We start from the raw sequence: 15792 nt of genomic DNA, 5'->3' as shown, positions 1-15792 counted from the left end.
GTTCACGCCATTCTCCTGCCTCAGCCTCCCGAGTAGCTGGGACTACAGGCGTCCGCCACCTCGCCCGGCTAGTTTTTTGTATTTTTTAGTAGAGACGGGGTTTCACCATGTTAGCCAGGATGGTCTCGATCTCCTGACCTCGTGATCCACCCGTCTCGGCCTCCTAAAGTGCTGGGATTACAGGCTTGAGCCACCGCGCCCGGCCTGGTCTCCAACTCTTGACCTCAAGTGATCCGCCGGCCTCAGCCTCCCAAAGTGCTGGGATTACAGGCGTGAGCCACGGTCCCGGGCCCACCTTCCACTTTGAAATAGAAATATCAATTACTTCTCCCTGAGGCTGGCCCCGAGGCTCATGCCTATAATCCCAGCACTTTGGGAGGCCGAGGCGGGCAGATCACTTGAGGCTAGGAGTTCGAGACCAGCCTGGCCAACGTGGTGAAATCCTGTCTCTACAAACAATATAAAAATTAGCCCCCAGGCATGGTGGTGCACGCCTGTGGTCCCAGCTACTTAGGAGGCTGAGGCAGAGAATTGCTTGAACTCAGGAGGCAGGCCTAGACCGTACCACTGCACTCCAGACTCTGGGGGACAGTCTCTGTCTCAAAAAAAAAAAAAAAAAAGAAATTACTCCTCCATGAACCTGTCACAGGAAATCTGAGGTGCACAGGGGCAGTTCCACACCCCTTACTTTTCTTATTTCCACCCCAGCTGCTGGCCACAGGCCCCTTCTCCATCTTGCTCCGCAGGGAAGGTAGGAACTTCAGAGCTGGAGCCAGCAGCTCAGCCTCCAGGTCCCCAGAATTGCCCTCTCCCAGGCCCTTCTCTGTGACGTGACTGGCAGTATTATCCTTCTCCAGGGCCTGCCCAAGACACATATCCTCTTCCTCCCCACTCAAACTCCCTCAGGGCCCCCATCTCTGGCTCAGACCTCATAGTGTCTGGGCAGGGCACCCTGCTGAGAGGGGCCTCTACCCTGGATCCATTCCAGGGAGCTATGCCTTCTAGCTTGGCCCGTATAGGCCCTGGGCTCTAGCAAACAGGCCCCCAGGGCTTCCCAGGCAGCCTTCATCCCTTCTCCCTGCTGACCTTGTCCTCAGACCCCCAGATTGTCAGGACTTGGGATATCTGGCAGAGCCCCTGCAAGCCACTCTGGCTAGTCTGTACAGACACAGCTCTGCAGCAGGAGGTAACTGATCTAGAACTGGATTTCAGTCTCCATTTGCCTCCTCAGCAAGGCATAATCTGCACAACTGTGCTTAGTGGCCTTGGTATTTGAAAGTCTGTATACTACAAAGATAGCGATCACCATGTCCATCCCTTTTTATCTTTTCTACCTAGACCAGAAAAAGGTACCTACCCCTTCTCTTCTGAGAAAATCCTGTGGAAGTAGCTTCCACAGGGAATCCCCATTGCCAGTTCCAGATGTAACATCTGGGGGAAGTTCCTCTAACATCAAACCTCAATCCCTCCTGCTGCAGTGCCTTCTTTTTCTGGACTCTGCCTCTGGACTCATGGTGTTATTTGATGCTTCGAGGCACTTTCAGATTCCATACCCTGATGCAGCATTTGCTATAAATATGTCTGAAGGGTTTCTTGCTGACAGTGCCTAGCAGGATTGCACCCTCCTTCCCAAATCAGGCCTCTGGAGGAACTGGGGAGTCAGCTATGGGTTCAGGACCTAACTCTTGCTCACCCTGGGACAGACAGTATGACTTCTGTGTGCCTTTGAGGGCTCCTCCTGGTACCTGGGAAGGAGGGGAAGGTGAGAAGGCTGAGGTGATTGGCTTCATGTCTGCTGCCCAGAATCCGGCTCAGCCTAGCACATAGTAGGTGCTTGATAATGTGTTTCTTTTAGTCTTAGATCCCAGTTTCCCCTCTGGGTCTGCTGATGCACGTGACAGGTGATTCCAGTCTCACAGAATGGATTGCAGTGAGCAATGAGCCTGGAATATGAGTGGAACTCTAGGGCTGCCCCACATGGAGGAAGGGGCATTGGTGGCAGGATCTCTAGGATGGCCAGGGGAATATGGGGGGGCTGGCCTAGAATTTACCACCTTCTCTCCCTCACTAGAAGCAAGGAACTGCTCTTGCTAAACTCCTAAAGCTTTAGGACTCTGAATCACAGCACAGCCCAAGGGGTCAGTTCAAGTCCTTCCTCCACCCCCACACGTTTATAAGCCTTGTAAACATCAGAGGTTAGTCAGGGAAGCTGGGCTGAAAAGAGATGGAGGTGGGGGTAAGGATCCTTGGAAGAGGTTCTGCGATGTTTGACTCAGATTACAGGCACATGTGGTGGGAGTTCTTTGGAGAAAGAGTTCCTCAAGTGGGGGCAACTGAAACATGCCAGCTGGAGCATAGAGGACTTGGGCCTTTAGGAGGGTGAGGCTGCTGACAAGAGGCTGAGAGTGGCCTTGAGAAGGTCAGAGCCGTGAGGGAAGAGGCTGACCCTGGCACGTACAGCTGGAGGGAGTGGGAGTGAGGCAATGTGTTTGGATTCTTCCTCTCTGCCCCTCTAGCTCACGGCAGTTTGTGTGTTCCTTTATCTCACGGGATCCCTGCTCTGAGCCTAGATCACAGCCCCTCTCTAACAAAGAGGTGCCAGTGTCTGGCCTGCAGGCTGAGTACCTTTCTACTTGCTCCCACTAGCCTCTGCCCCACCCTTGACTCCCACCCTTCTCAGTTTAAGGATCTGAGCTGTGGTAGCCATCTGTAGCTCAGGGTGAGGGCATGGTGCCTGCAACCTCCCTGGGAATGAATTATTGAAGACAGCATAGTGCTAGCTGTTCACAGCTGCTGCCCCTTGGGCCCACCATTGCCTCTTACTGTGCTTCTCACGGCTGTAAGGGGGTATGAGTCCTGGGGCCTGGGAAGAGAGTATTGGGGAGAGGCAGGGACTGAATAAGGTTGAGGAAGTGGGCCTTGGAGAGAAGCCTCCTGGGGTGCAGGGAGGTGGGCTGGCAAAGACTTGTGGCCCCTCATCATGGATCAGGAGGGTGGTCATAGGACAGAGGGAGCTGGCAACCACTTGGTTGCAACCAGGTTGGGAAGTGAGATGGGAAGACTTTTTTTTTTTTGAGACGGAGTCTTGCCCTGTCTCCCAGGCTGGAGTGCAGTGGCACGATCTCAGCTCACTGCAAGCTCCACCGCCCGGGTTCACGCCATTCTCCTGCCTCAGCCTCCCGAGTAGCTGGGACTACAGGCGTCCGCCACCATGCCTGGCTAATTTTTTGTATTTTTAGTAGAGATGGGTTTTCACCATGTTAGCTAGGATGATCTCGCTTTCCTGACCTCGTGATCTGCCTGCCTTAGCCTCCCAAAGTGCCGGGATTACAGGTGTGAGCCACCGTGCCCGGCCTGAGACTGGAAGACTTTTGACCGGAATGGTTTCCCAGGGTTTGAGGTCTGGACTCTCATATGCTTCTGGGGTAACACAGAGCCAGAAGGAGTCTGGGTTTTTCCTTGAATGAACTGAAGTTAGCACCGGTAAGGGTCATTCAGGGATGCTCTGTGCAGAGAGGCCTCTGTCCTTTCCCTGCAAATAAGGTCTTGCATGTGTGGTGTGAGGAGTGCAGTTAGTGTCACGGTCCTAGACAGGCCTCATCTGGCACCTTGGAAAGAATGCAGGATTTAGAGCCTGAAGACCAGAGGGCAAGTCCTAATTCTGTCATTTGCTGGTTGTGGGCAAGCCATTTATTATCTCAGAAACTCAGTTTCTTACTTTTATTTTTTACTTAAAAAGAATTTTGTTTTTTTTTTTGGAGACGGAGTCTCGCTCTGTCGCCCAGGCTGGAGTGCAGTGGCCGGATCTCAGCTCACTGCAAACTCCGCCTCCCAGGTTTACGCCATTCTCCTGCCTCAGCCTCCCGAGTAGCTGGGACTACAGGCGCCAGCCACCTCGCCCGGCTAGTTTTTTGTATTTTTTAGTAGAGACGGGATTTCACCATGTTAGCCAGGATGGTCTCGATCTCCTGACCTCGTGATCCACCCGTCTTGGCCTCCCAAAGTGCTGGGATTACAGGCTTGAGCCACCGCGCCCAGCCAAAAAGAATTTTTTAAGACTAGTTAATTGCAATAGTGAGAAGGCGGCAAAGGTAGAACAAGGAGTTTGATCTGTAACTGACTGAACAATCAATTCGGACTGCTCACTACCTTTGGACTAGCCTCAGTTTCTTTTTTTTCTTTTTTTTTCTTTTTTGAGTTGGAGTCTCACTCTTGTCTCCCAGGCCAGAGTGCAGTGGTGTCATGTCAGCTCACTACAACCTCCACCTCCTGGGTTCAAGAGATCCTCCTGCCTCAGCCTCCTTAGTAGCTGGGACCACAGGCTCCTGCCACCATGCACAGCTAATGTTTGTATTTTTAGTAGAGTCAGGGTTTCACTTGTTGGTCAGGCTGGTCTCAAACTCCTGACCTCGTGATCCGCCTGCCTCGGCCTCCCAAAGTGCTGGGATTACAGGTGTGAACCACCATGCCCAGGCTATTTTTATTTTATTTGAATAGTTTTTGGGGAACAGGTGGTTTTTGGTTACATGGATAAGTTCTGTAGTGGTGATTTCTGAGACTTTCGTGCACCTGTCACCCGAGCAGTGTACACTGCACCCAATGTATAGTCTTTTATCCCTCACCCTCCAACCACCCTTCCCTGTATGGCCCCTGTACAACCTCTTTCTTTTCTTTTCTTTTCTTTCAGACAAGGTCTCACTCTGTCTGCCAGGCTGGCTGGAGTGCAGTGGCGTGATTTCGGCTTACCGCAGTCTCTGCCTCTTGGGTTCAAGCAATTCTCGTGGTCAGCTTCCCGAGTAGCTAGGACTACAGGTGCGTGCCACCACACCCGCCTCATTTTGTATATATTTAGTAGAGATGGGGTTTCACTATGTTGGCCAGGCTTGTCTCAAACTCCTGACGTCAGGTGATCTGCCTGCCTCAGCCTCCCAAAAAGTTGGGATTACAGGCGTGAGCCACCTTGCCCGGCCCCCACAACCTGTTTCTTACTTTTATTATTTTTTTATTATTATGTATTATTATTATTATTATTTTAGAAGGAGTCTCTGTTGCCCAGGCTGGAGTGCGAGCTTGGCTCGCCATTGCAACCTCCACCTCCTGGGTTCAAGCAATTCTTCTGCCTCAGCCTCCTGAGTAGCTGGGATTACAGGCATGTGCCACCACGTCTGGGTAATTTTTTGTATCCACGCCTGGGTAATTTTTTGTATTTTAAGTAGAGACGGGGTTTCACCATGTTGGTCAAGCTGGTCTCGAACTCCTGACCTTGTGATCCGCCCGCCTTGGTCTCCCAATCTTACTTTTAAAACTGGAAAAGAACAATGGTGGCTTAACAAGAGGTTCTGTGAGAATTCAAGAGGAACACTTGCGCTTCATGAGATGTAAATCGCTGTACCAAAGTTAGTTGTTTTGCAGGTAAGAATATCATAAACAGGGAAGCAGCACGTAGTGGAAAGAACCTGCACAGGGTCAGTGGCCTAGGTTTTGGAACCTGCCCTGTGACTAACCCACGGAAGGACTTCTTAGGTCCCTTCCACTTCTGAGATTAAATGACTTCTTAAAGGCCACAATTAGTCAACACTTGGATCTGGATTCAGACCCAGATCTTCAGAGTCTACCTCCTGGGTTTTTTTCCATTACAGTCTGTGGGCTGGGTACTCCACCCTGACCTTCCATGGGCTCAGCACACTGGGACCTCCCCGGAAAGTCCCCCACACCCAGATGCCACAGTGATTAGCATTTCATTCCTTTTTATTATGCGTGGGAGGCGCATAGTACAGGCAGATCCTCCCACCTAAGCCTCCTTAGTAGCTAGGGACTATAGGCACATGCCACAATAACTGGTTAGTTTTTTTTTTAATCTGTTATTTAATAAAATAACAAATGGGGATTTACCATGTTACCTGGGCTGGTCTCAAACCCCTGGGCTCAAGCAATCCTCCCGCCTCGGCCTCCCAAAATGCTGGGATTACATTCGTAAGCCATAGTGCCTGGCCAATTTTCATTTCATCTAATCCTAGTCTATATTTAAATCTCCCTGGTTGGCCCCAAAATGTCTTTTTTTTTTTTTTGAGACGGAGTTTCACTCTTGTTGCCCAGGCTGGAGTGCAATGGCGCCATCTCAGCTCACTGCAACCTCCATCTCCCAGGTTCAAGCCATTCTCCTGCCTCAGCCTCCTGAGTAGCTGGGATTAGGCGCGCACCACCATGCCTGGCTAATTTTTGTTATTTTTAGTAGAGACAGGGTTTCACCATGTTGGTCAGGCTGGTCTCGAACTCTTGACCTCGTGATCTGCCCTCCTCGGCCTCCCAAACTGCTGGGATTACAGGCATGAGCCACCATGCCTGGTGGGCAGCCTACTTTTAAGGAAGATAGACAAAGAGCATAGAAGTCACAGTCTTTTTGTAACCTAATTTTGCAAATGGCATCTGATCACTTTTGCTGCATTTTATTTCTTAGAAGTGAGTCACTAGACCCAGCCCATGCCCAAAGTGTGGGAGTTACACAAGGGCCTGAATATCAGCAGTCAGAGATCATCGGAAGCTATTTCAGAGCTGCCTACCAGTACATTATAGGTAATATTCCATATTTTATCACATGGGAAGATACATAGCAATTTATTTATATTATTAGTATTATTATTATTTTTGAGATGGAGTTTTGCTCTTGTTGCCCAGGCTGGAGTGCAATGGCGTGATCTTGGCTCACTGCAATCTCCGTCTTCTGGGTTCAAGCGATTCTCCTGCCTCAGCCTCCTGAGTAGCTGGGATTACAGGCATGCACCACCATGCTCAGCTAATTTTGTAGTTATAGTAGTGACAAAGTTTCTCCACAGGTTAGCCACAGAGCCTGGCCTATTTTTATTATTTTTTTTGAGATGGAGTCTTGCTCTGTTGTCTAGGCCGGAGTGCAGTGGCACAATCTTGGCTCACAGCAGCCTCCTGGGTTCAAGTGATTCTCCTGCCTCAGCCTCCCAAGTAGTTGGAATTACAGGCACGCACCACCATGCCTGGCTAATTTTTGTATTTTTAGTAGAGACAGGGTTTTGCCATGTTGGCCAGGCTGGTCTCAAACTCCTGACTTCAAGTGATCCACCTGCCTTGGCCTTCCAAAGTGCTGGGATTACAGGCGTGAGCCACTGTACCTGGCCAGATACATAGCAATTTAAAAGGGCCTTTCATATATATGTTATTTGAACTTTAACAACTCTGTGAAGGCAGATACTGTTACCTCCATTTTATCAATGAGAAAACAGCCTTGAAGAGAGCTTCCTTTTTCACCCTCCCTCAAGTAGGCCCCTTCAGTTACCCTTTATCACACATTAATTTCCTGCAACACAGTTTTTTAAAAATAGATTTTTTTTTTTTTTGAGATGGAGTCTCGCTCTGTTGCCCAGGCTGGAGTCAGTGGCACAATCTCAGCTCACTGCAAGCTCGGCCTCCCAGGTTCACACCATTCTCCTGCCTCAGCCTTCCGGGTAGCTGGGACTACAGGCGCCCGACACCACGCCCGGCTAATTTTTTTGTATTTTTAGTAGAGACGGGGTTTCACCATCTCTACTAAATGGTCTCGATCTCCTGACATCGTGATCCGCCCGCCTTGGCCTCCCAAAGTGCTGGGATTAAAGGTATGAGCCACTGCGCCTGGCAAAAATAAACTATTTTTTTAGCTTTTTTTTTTTTTTTTTTTTTTTTTTTTTTTTTGAGACAGGGTCTTACTTTGTTGCCCAGGATGGAGTGCAGGAGTGCAATCACACCTCACAGCAGCCTTGACCTGAGCTCATGCAGTCCTCCCACCACAGCCTCCTGAGTAGCTGGGACTAGAGGCTCACGCCATCACATCTGGCTAATTTATATATGTATTTTTTGTAGAGAAGAGGTTTCACTATGTCACTGGGCTCAAGTCATCCTGCCTCAGCCTACCAACATGCTGGGATTGCCATCACTCTTTTTTTTTTTTTTTTTTTTTTGAGACGTAGTCTCGCTGTGTCTCCCAGGCTGGAGTGCAGTGGCGTGATCTCGGCTCACTGCAAGCTCCGCCTCCCGGGTTCACGCCATTCTCCCGCCTCAGCCTCCCAAGTAGCTGGAACTACAGGCGCCCGCCACCACGCCCGGCTAGTTTTTTGTATTTTTAGTAGAGACGGGGTTTCACCATGTTAGCCAGGATAGTCTCGATCTCCTGACCTCGTGATCCACCCGCCTCGGCCTCCCAAAGTGCTGGGATTACAGGCTTGAGCCACCGCGCCCGGCTGCCATCACTCTTGGCCTAGAAGTTTTATTTATTTATTTATTTTTACATTTAAATTTATTTATTCATTTATTTATTTATTTTTGGGACACAGTTTTGCTCTTGTTGCCCAGGCTGGAGTGCAGTGGCGCAATCTTGGCTCACTGCAACCTCTGCCTCCTGGGTTCAAGCGATTCTCCTGCCTCAGTCTCCCGAGTAGCTGGGACTATAGGCACCCGCCACCACACCTAGCTAATTTTGTAATTTTAGTAGAGATAGAGTTTCATCCTGTTGGCCAGGCTGGTCTTGAACTCCTGACCTCAGATGATCCACCTGCCTTGGCCTCTCAAAATGCTGGGATTAAAGGCGTGTGCCACCGCACCTGACCAGCCTAGAAGTTTTGTTTTTGTTTTTGAGATGGAGTTTGCTCTTGTTGCCCAGGCTGGAGTGCAATGGTGCAACCTCGGCTCACTGCAACATCCGCCTCCCAGGTTCAAGGGATTCTCCTGCCTCAGCCTCCCAAGTAGCTGGGATTACAGGCGCCCACCATCATGCCCTGCTAATTTTTTTGTATTTTTAGTACAGACAGGGTTTCACCATTTTGGTCAGGCTGGTCTCAAACTCCTGACCTCAGGTGATCCACCTGCCTCGGCCTCCCAAAGTGCTGAGATTACAGACATGAGCCACCACACCTGTTCCTTTTTTTTTTTTTTTGAAACAAAGTCTCGCTCTGTCACCCAGGCTGGAGTGCAGTGGTATGATATCAGCTCACCATAACCTCCGCCTCCCCAGTTCAAGCGATTTTCCTGCCTCAGCCTCCCGAGTAGCTGGGACTGCAGGCGCACGCCACCATACCTGGCTAATTTTTGTATTTTTAGTACAGACGGGATTTTACTATGTTGGTCAGGCTGGTCTCGAACTCCTGACCTCGTGATCTGCTTGCCTTGGCCTCCCAAAGTGCTGGGATTACAGGCATGAGCCACCATGCCTGACCTAGAAGTTTTAAATTCACAGCAAAATTGAGCAGAAAGTCCAGAGTTCCCACAAACTCCCTGCCCCAACACGTGCACAGCCTACCCCCTATTAACATCCCACAGCAGAGTGGTAAATTTGTTAAAATGAATCTACATTGACACATCATTGTCACAAGTCCACAGTTTACACTAGGCAGGGGAGAGTTCTACCGCTGAACCGCAAGTGCTACAGTTATACTAGGGTTCACTCTTGGTGTTGTACATTCTGTGGGTTTGGATAAATGTCTAAATGACATGTATCCACCATTATAGTATCACACAGAATAGTTTCACACTGCCCTAAAAATCCTCTGTGCTCTTCCTCTTCATCCCTCCCTATGCCTAACTCTTGGCAACCATTGATGTTTTTACTGCTTCCAGTGTTTGTGTTTTTCAGAAAGTCCTATAGTTGGAGTCATGCAGTATGGTGGTTTGTTTTTTTTTTTTTTTTAGATGGAGTCTCACTCTGTCACCCAGGCTGGAGTGCAGTGGCACGATCTCAGCTCACTGCAAGCTCCGCCTCCCGGGTTCACGCCATTCTCCTGCCTCAGCCTTCCCAGTTGCTGGGACTACAGGCATCTGCCATCATGCCCGGCTAATTTTTTGTATTTTTAGTAGAGACGGGTTTTCACCGTGTTAGCCAGGATGGTCTCGATCTCCTGACCTCATGATCCGCCCGCCTCGGCCTCCCAAAGTGCTGGGATTACAGGCGTGAGCCACCAAGCCTGGCCATCATGCAGTATGTTAACCAGATTCTGCAACACACTTTTCAGGCTCTATAATCTCATTCCTTTGTCTGCTTGTTTATTACCTGCCTCCCTGGTGAGACTGTAAGTTGCATGAGGGCAGGAACTTTGTCTTCTTTACTTACCACTGTATCTCCAGTGCCTAGAATTGTGCCTGCCACCGAGTAAGCATTAATGAATGTTGAAAGGAAGAATGTTTCTGGCTGGGCACAGTGGTTCGCACCTGTGATCTCAGCACTTTGCGGGGCTGAGGTGGGTGGATCACCTGAGGTCAGGAGTTCAAGACCAGCCTGGCCAACATGGTGAAACCCCATCTCTACTAAAAATACAAAAATTAGCCGGGCATGGTGGCAGGTGCCTGTGATTCCAGTTACTTAGGAGACTGAGGCAGGAGAATCGCTTGAAACCGGGAGGCGGAGGTTGCAATGAGCAGAGATTATGCCACTGCACTCCAGCCTGGGTGACAGAACAAGACTCCATTTAAAAAAAAAAAAAAAAAAAAAGTTTTGAAGTTTGTCCTTGTCACATTCCAATTTTTGGAATCCAGGTCTCCTTGACTTGACAGCTAGACTGATCTGTTCATTACACCACACTGGGAAGGAAGAAAGGTGTGTGTCAGGGGTTGGATGAGAACAGAGCCCAGAGAAGGGAGACAGCAGGAGGAGTGACAGCCAGAGAGGAGGAGAGGAGGGCGGAAATGGCTTTTCCATAAAACACCGTTGGCCAAGGGGGCAGCTCAGAAGGCTCTCTTTTCCCCTGGGAATTCTGCCCCAAAGTGGGCATAGTCCTCTTGTCTTGGTCCTTCTCAACATACCGAGAGAGGCTCACTTTAAACAAGTGAGCAAAAAACTTTACCTAATACTAAGGAAACACAAAAAGAAAATAAACAATGAAAATACATGAACTCTAAAACAGCTCAGCGTTGACTGAAGTGTAAAGTTTCCATTCTCACTCCCTGGACTCTCAGACTTAGGTCCTTTGTGTGTCTTGCCTCCTAGATAACTGCTGCCCAATTCCAAAGGGCTTTTTACAATTTTCCAGTCTCCTAGTTTCCCTGCCTCCCAGCTCCCAGCCTGTTTGCCAGGACGGGTATGGGAATACATTAAGACTTTTATTTATTTTTAAAAACATTTATTTTGAGGCAGGGTCTCGCTCTGTCACTCTGGCTGGAGTACGGTGGTGCAATCATAGCTCACTGCAGCCTCAAGCTCCTGAGCTCAGGTGATCTTCCTGCCTCAGCCTCCTGAGTAGCTGGGACTACAGGTGTGTGTCACCATGCCTGGCTAAAGACTTTTAGATGCGCTAAGAACTCAAGAGACTATGATGATCCCCATGCAGTTGAAAACAATTTAATTCAACTGTAAAAAAAATTTAAGAATGCTAAAAATGTTCTGAAAATTTCCAGGACAAATTTGACATTTTGGGGAAAATGTCAAGTATCACATTATTTCTAAATAAATATTACTCAGTGCCCCTGCTTTGCTGGCACTTAACACTCAGGGTGCCTATTAGGTAGATACTCACTCTTGTACCCCATACCCACCTCCATGGGAAACATGAAATGTAGAGGAATCACAATACACTGTTAATTTCCTCATTTGGAGTACTTTTGTGCTGGCATAAAAACTGTGAATGCTTGGCATCTCCCTAACTTTTTATCTTGAACATTTTAAACATTTAATTAATTAATTTAAAAAAATTTTTTTGAGACAGAGTCTCACTCTGTTGCCCAGGCTGGAGTGCAGTGGTCTGATCTCGGCTCACTGCAGCCTCCACTTCCTGGGTTCAAGCGGTTCTCCTGCCTCAGCCTCCTGAGTAGTTGGGACTATGGGCATGTGCCACTACACTCAGTTAATTTTTTTTAATTTTTGTATTTTTGGTAGAGATAGTGTTTCACCATGTTGGCCAGGCTGGTTTCGAACTCCTGACCTCAAGTAATCTGTCTGCCTTGGCCTCCCAAAGTGCTGGGATTATAGGCATGAATCACTGTGCCTGGCCTTGAATATTTTTTTTTAATTTTTAATTTTTTTCAAAAAAGAGACGGGGTCTCGCCTTATTTCCCAGGCTGGTTTGGAACTCCTGAGCTCAAGCCATCTGCCCGCCCCAGCCTCCCAAAGTGCTGGGATTACATGATGCCTAGCCATGAACATTTTAAAACCTACAGAAAGGTTGCAAGAGTAATACAATGAACACATAAACCTTTCACTTAGATTCACTGGTTGTTAACATTATCCCACATTTGCTTTATCACTATGTAGGTGTGTGTTTTTGCTGAACTATGTGAGAGTTAGTTGCAGACATTAACTTCCTTCCTAAAGACTGCATTCGGTATTTACCAAGAACAGGGGCATTTCTACATAACCACAAGAGAATTATCACACTCAGGAAATCTAACAGTGATATACCGTTATCTAATCTACATTTCCCCAACTGTCCCAATAATGTCCTTATAGTTTTTTTTTTTTTTTTTTAATCTGGGCTCTGATAAAGCATCATGTATTGTATTTAATTATGTCTCTCTAGTCGTATTAAAGTTTCCCAATTTTTTTCTTCCATAACTTTGATATTTTCAAAGAATGCAGGCTAATTGTCTTAGAGGTATCTCTCAATTGGTTTCCTCATGATTAGACTCAAGTTAAACATTCTTGGTAAGAATACCACATAGGTGGCCGGGTGAGGTGGCTCATGCCTGTAATCTCAGAACTTTGGAAGACCGAGGTGGGCAGATCACCCAAGGTCAGGAGTTCAAGACCAGCCTGACCAACATGGTGAAACCCAGTCTCTACTAAAAATACAAAAAATTAGCCAGGTGTAGTGGTGCGCACCTATAATCTCAGCTACTTGCGAGGCCCAGGAAGGAGAATTGCTTGAACTTGGGAGGCAAAGGTTGCAGTGAGCTATGGTCACGCCACCACACTCCAGCGTGGGTGACAGGGCAGGACTCTGTCTTAAAAAGAAAGCTACATAGGTGATGTTGTGTCCTTCCCAGTGCCTCACATTGGGGGCATATGATAGCGGTTTGTCCCATTTTTGGCACTCTTAAATTCGATCACTTGGTTAAGGCAGCGTCTGTGGCATTTTTCTTTTTTTTGAGACGGAGTCTTGCTCTGTTGCCCAAGCTGGAGTGCAATAATGGCACTATCTCTGCTCACTGTAACCTCTGCTTCCCAGATTCAAGCAATTCTCCTGCCTCAGCCTCCCGAGTAGCTGGGATTATAGGCACATGCTACCACACCCAGCTAATTTTGTATTTTTAGTAGAGACGGGGTTTCACCATGTTGGTCAGGCTGGTCTTCAACTCCTGACCTTAGGTGATCCACCCACCTTGGCCTCCCAAGGTATTGAGATTACAGGCACGAGCCACTGCGCCCGGCCGGTGGCCTTTTTCTGAATCAGGGAGGATGTTACCTTAGAAAGAAGGAGAGAAATGAGGAGACCAAAGAGCAGAGGCAGATGTGGTGGCTCATACCTGTAATCCCATCACTTTGGGAGGCTGAAGTGGGAGGATTGCTTGAGCTCAGGAGTTTGAGACTAGCCTAGGCAACAGAGCAAAACTCTGTATCCACAAAAAAAAAATTTAAAAATTAGCCAAGTAGGCCGGGCGCAGTGGCTCACGCCTGTAATCCCACCACTTTGGGAGGCGGAGGTGGGCAGATGATGAGGTCAGGAGATCAAGACCATCTTGGCTAACACGGTGAAACCCCGTCGCTACTAAAAAATACACACACACACACACACACAAATTAGCCGGGCCTGGTAGCGGGCACCTGTAGTCCTAGCTACTCGGAAGGCTGAGGCAGGAGAATGGCACGAACCCGGGAGGCGGAGCTTGCAGTGAGCTGAGATTGCACCACTGCGCTCTGGCCTGGGTGACAGAGTGAGACTCTATCTCAAAAAAAAAAAAAAAAAAAAAAAAAAAAAAAAACTAGCCAGGCAGCCAGGCATGGTGGCACACACTTATAATCCCAGCACTTTGGGAGGCCGAGGCAGGCGGATCACCTGAGGATAGGAGTTTGAGACTAGCCTGACCAACATGGAGAAACCCCATCTCTACTAAAAATACAAAAATTAGCTGGGTGTGATGGCAAGTGCCTGTAATCCCAGCTACTTGGGAGGCTGAGGCACGAGAATCGCTTGAACCCGGGAGGCGGAGGGCATGCTGCTGGACTGTGTCAAGTGCGTGGGTGCCAAGCTGGAATATGACTCGGAGCAAGGCTTTGACTGGCACGGCTTTGACTGAGGCCCAAGGACCTGCCTGCCCTGGGCTGCTCAGCCTTAAACCCCGCCTTGTTCCCCCATACCCGACATGCTGCCTGATTGTGTGGCTTCCTCGCCCCTCTCTGGGGTGGGTGGGATGGAGTGACCTTGCCCACACCTCTCACCTCTGCCTTCATTCGAGACAGCAGCCTGCCTCTCCTGCATCCTCCTCTTTTATTCCTCCTCTGTGTGTGCCTCAGTCTCCTGCCAGAAGAAATGGGTTGAGCCCGCAAGGAGGCTGTGTGAGGAAGGGAGGGGAGGGCTTGGGGTGGGTACTCCCACTTCCCACCCCAAGCCATAGGGGCTCCAGCTAGGGTCTGGGAGAGGATGAAGCTGGTTCTCTGAGGTCGTGGCCACGTTACCTCTGCTGCTGCCTTGCTTCAGCCACCTCTCCTGCCCCTCCCTCGTTCGCACTGCCTTCCTCCATGAGTAGCAGGGAGGTGCAGTCCCCAGCTCCTATCCCTCAGGTCTGTGTTACTTGACTTTTAAGCGACTGGTTGGGATAGAATCCTAAAGAAATAAAATTTCCAGTGCGGGGGCGGGGTGGGGGGGAGACAACCCTTGTCCCCAGTGTCTGACTCCCAAACATTTGTGTGACGTGCTGGCAAGGATCAGGGAGACAACCGATTTCAGTTATCTGCACTCAGATACAGGCCCTTTGAGGCTTGTGAGATGAGAAGGTTTGATATTGTTAATCTTTTCAGTCTCTCTCACCTCTTACACACATATACAGAGCCGGCTTCCTGTACCACGTTTGGAAAGAGCAAAATCTACTTTTTCCATGGCAACTACTTAGCCAAGAAGACTGGGAATAAAAGGGAGGATGTCCCTATGACCCTCTCCCTACTACTCTAAAATATCTTTTTTTTTTTTTTTCATTTGAGATGGAGTCTCCCCCTATGATCTCGACTCACTACAACTTCCGTCTCCTGGGTTCAAGCAATTCTCATGCCTCAGCCTCCTGAGTAGCTGGGGTTACAGGTGTGCACCACCATACCCCAGCTAATTTTTGTATTTTTAGTAGAGACAGAGTTTAAACGTGTTGGCCAGGCTGGTCTTGAACTCCTGCCCTCAAGCCATCCACCCACCTTGGCCTCCCAAAGTGCTGGGATTACAGGTGTGAGCCACCATGCTTGGTTTTTTTTTTTTTTTTTTTTTTTTTTTGAGTAACGTAGCTTAAAGAAAAGTGTGGGCATCATGATAGTCCACCAAGAAATACCTCAGTAGTATCACTCAGAAAGAACATATTTGAACTACCATATGATCTGGCAATCCCACTATTGGGTGTATATCTGAAGAAATAAAACCAGTATGTTGAAGATATATCTGCACCTCATATGTATTGCAGCTTTATTCACAATAGCCAAGATATAGTAACTGGGAACAGTGGCTCACATCTGTAGTCCCAACTACTCTGGAAAGCTGAGGCAGGAGGATCGCTTGAGTCCAGGAGTTGGAAGCTGCAGGACACTATGATCATGCCTCTGAATAGCCACTGCCCTCCAGCCTGGGCAACAAAGCAAGATCTGACTTTATTTAAAAAAAAAAAAGA

Source organism: Macaca mulatta, chromosome 11, assembly GCF_049350105.2.
Source record: "Macaca mulatta isolate MMU2019108-1 chromosome 11, T2T-MMU8v2.0, whole genome shotgun sequence".
NCBI lineage: Eukaryota > Metazoa > Chordata > Mammalia > Primates > Cercopithecidae > Macaca > Macaca mulatta.
This window is presented reverse-complemented; position numbering follows the sequence as displayed.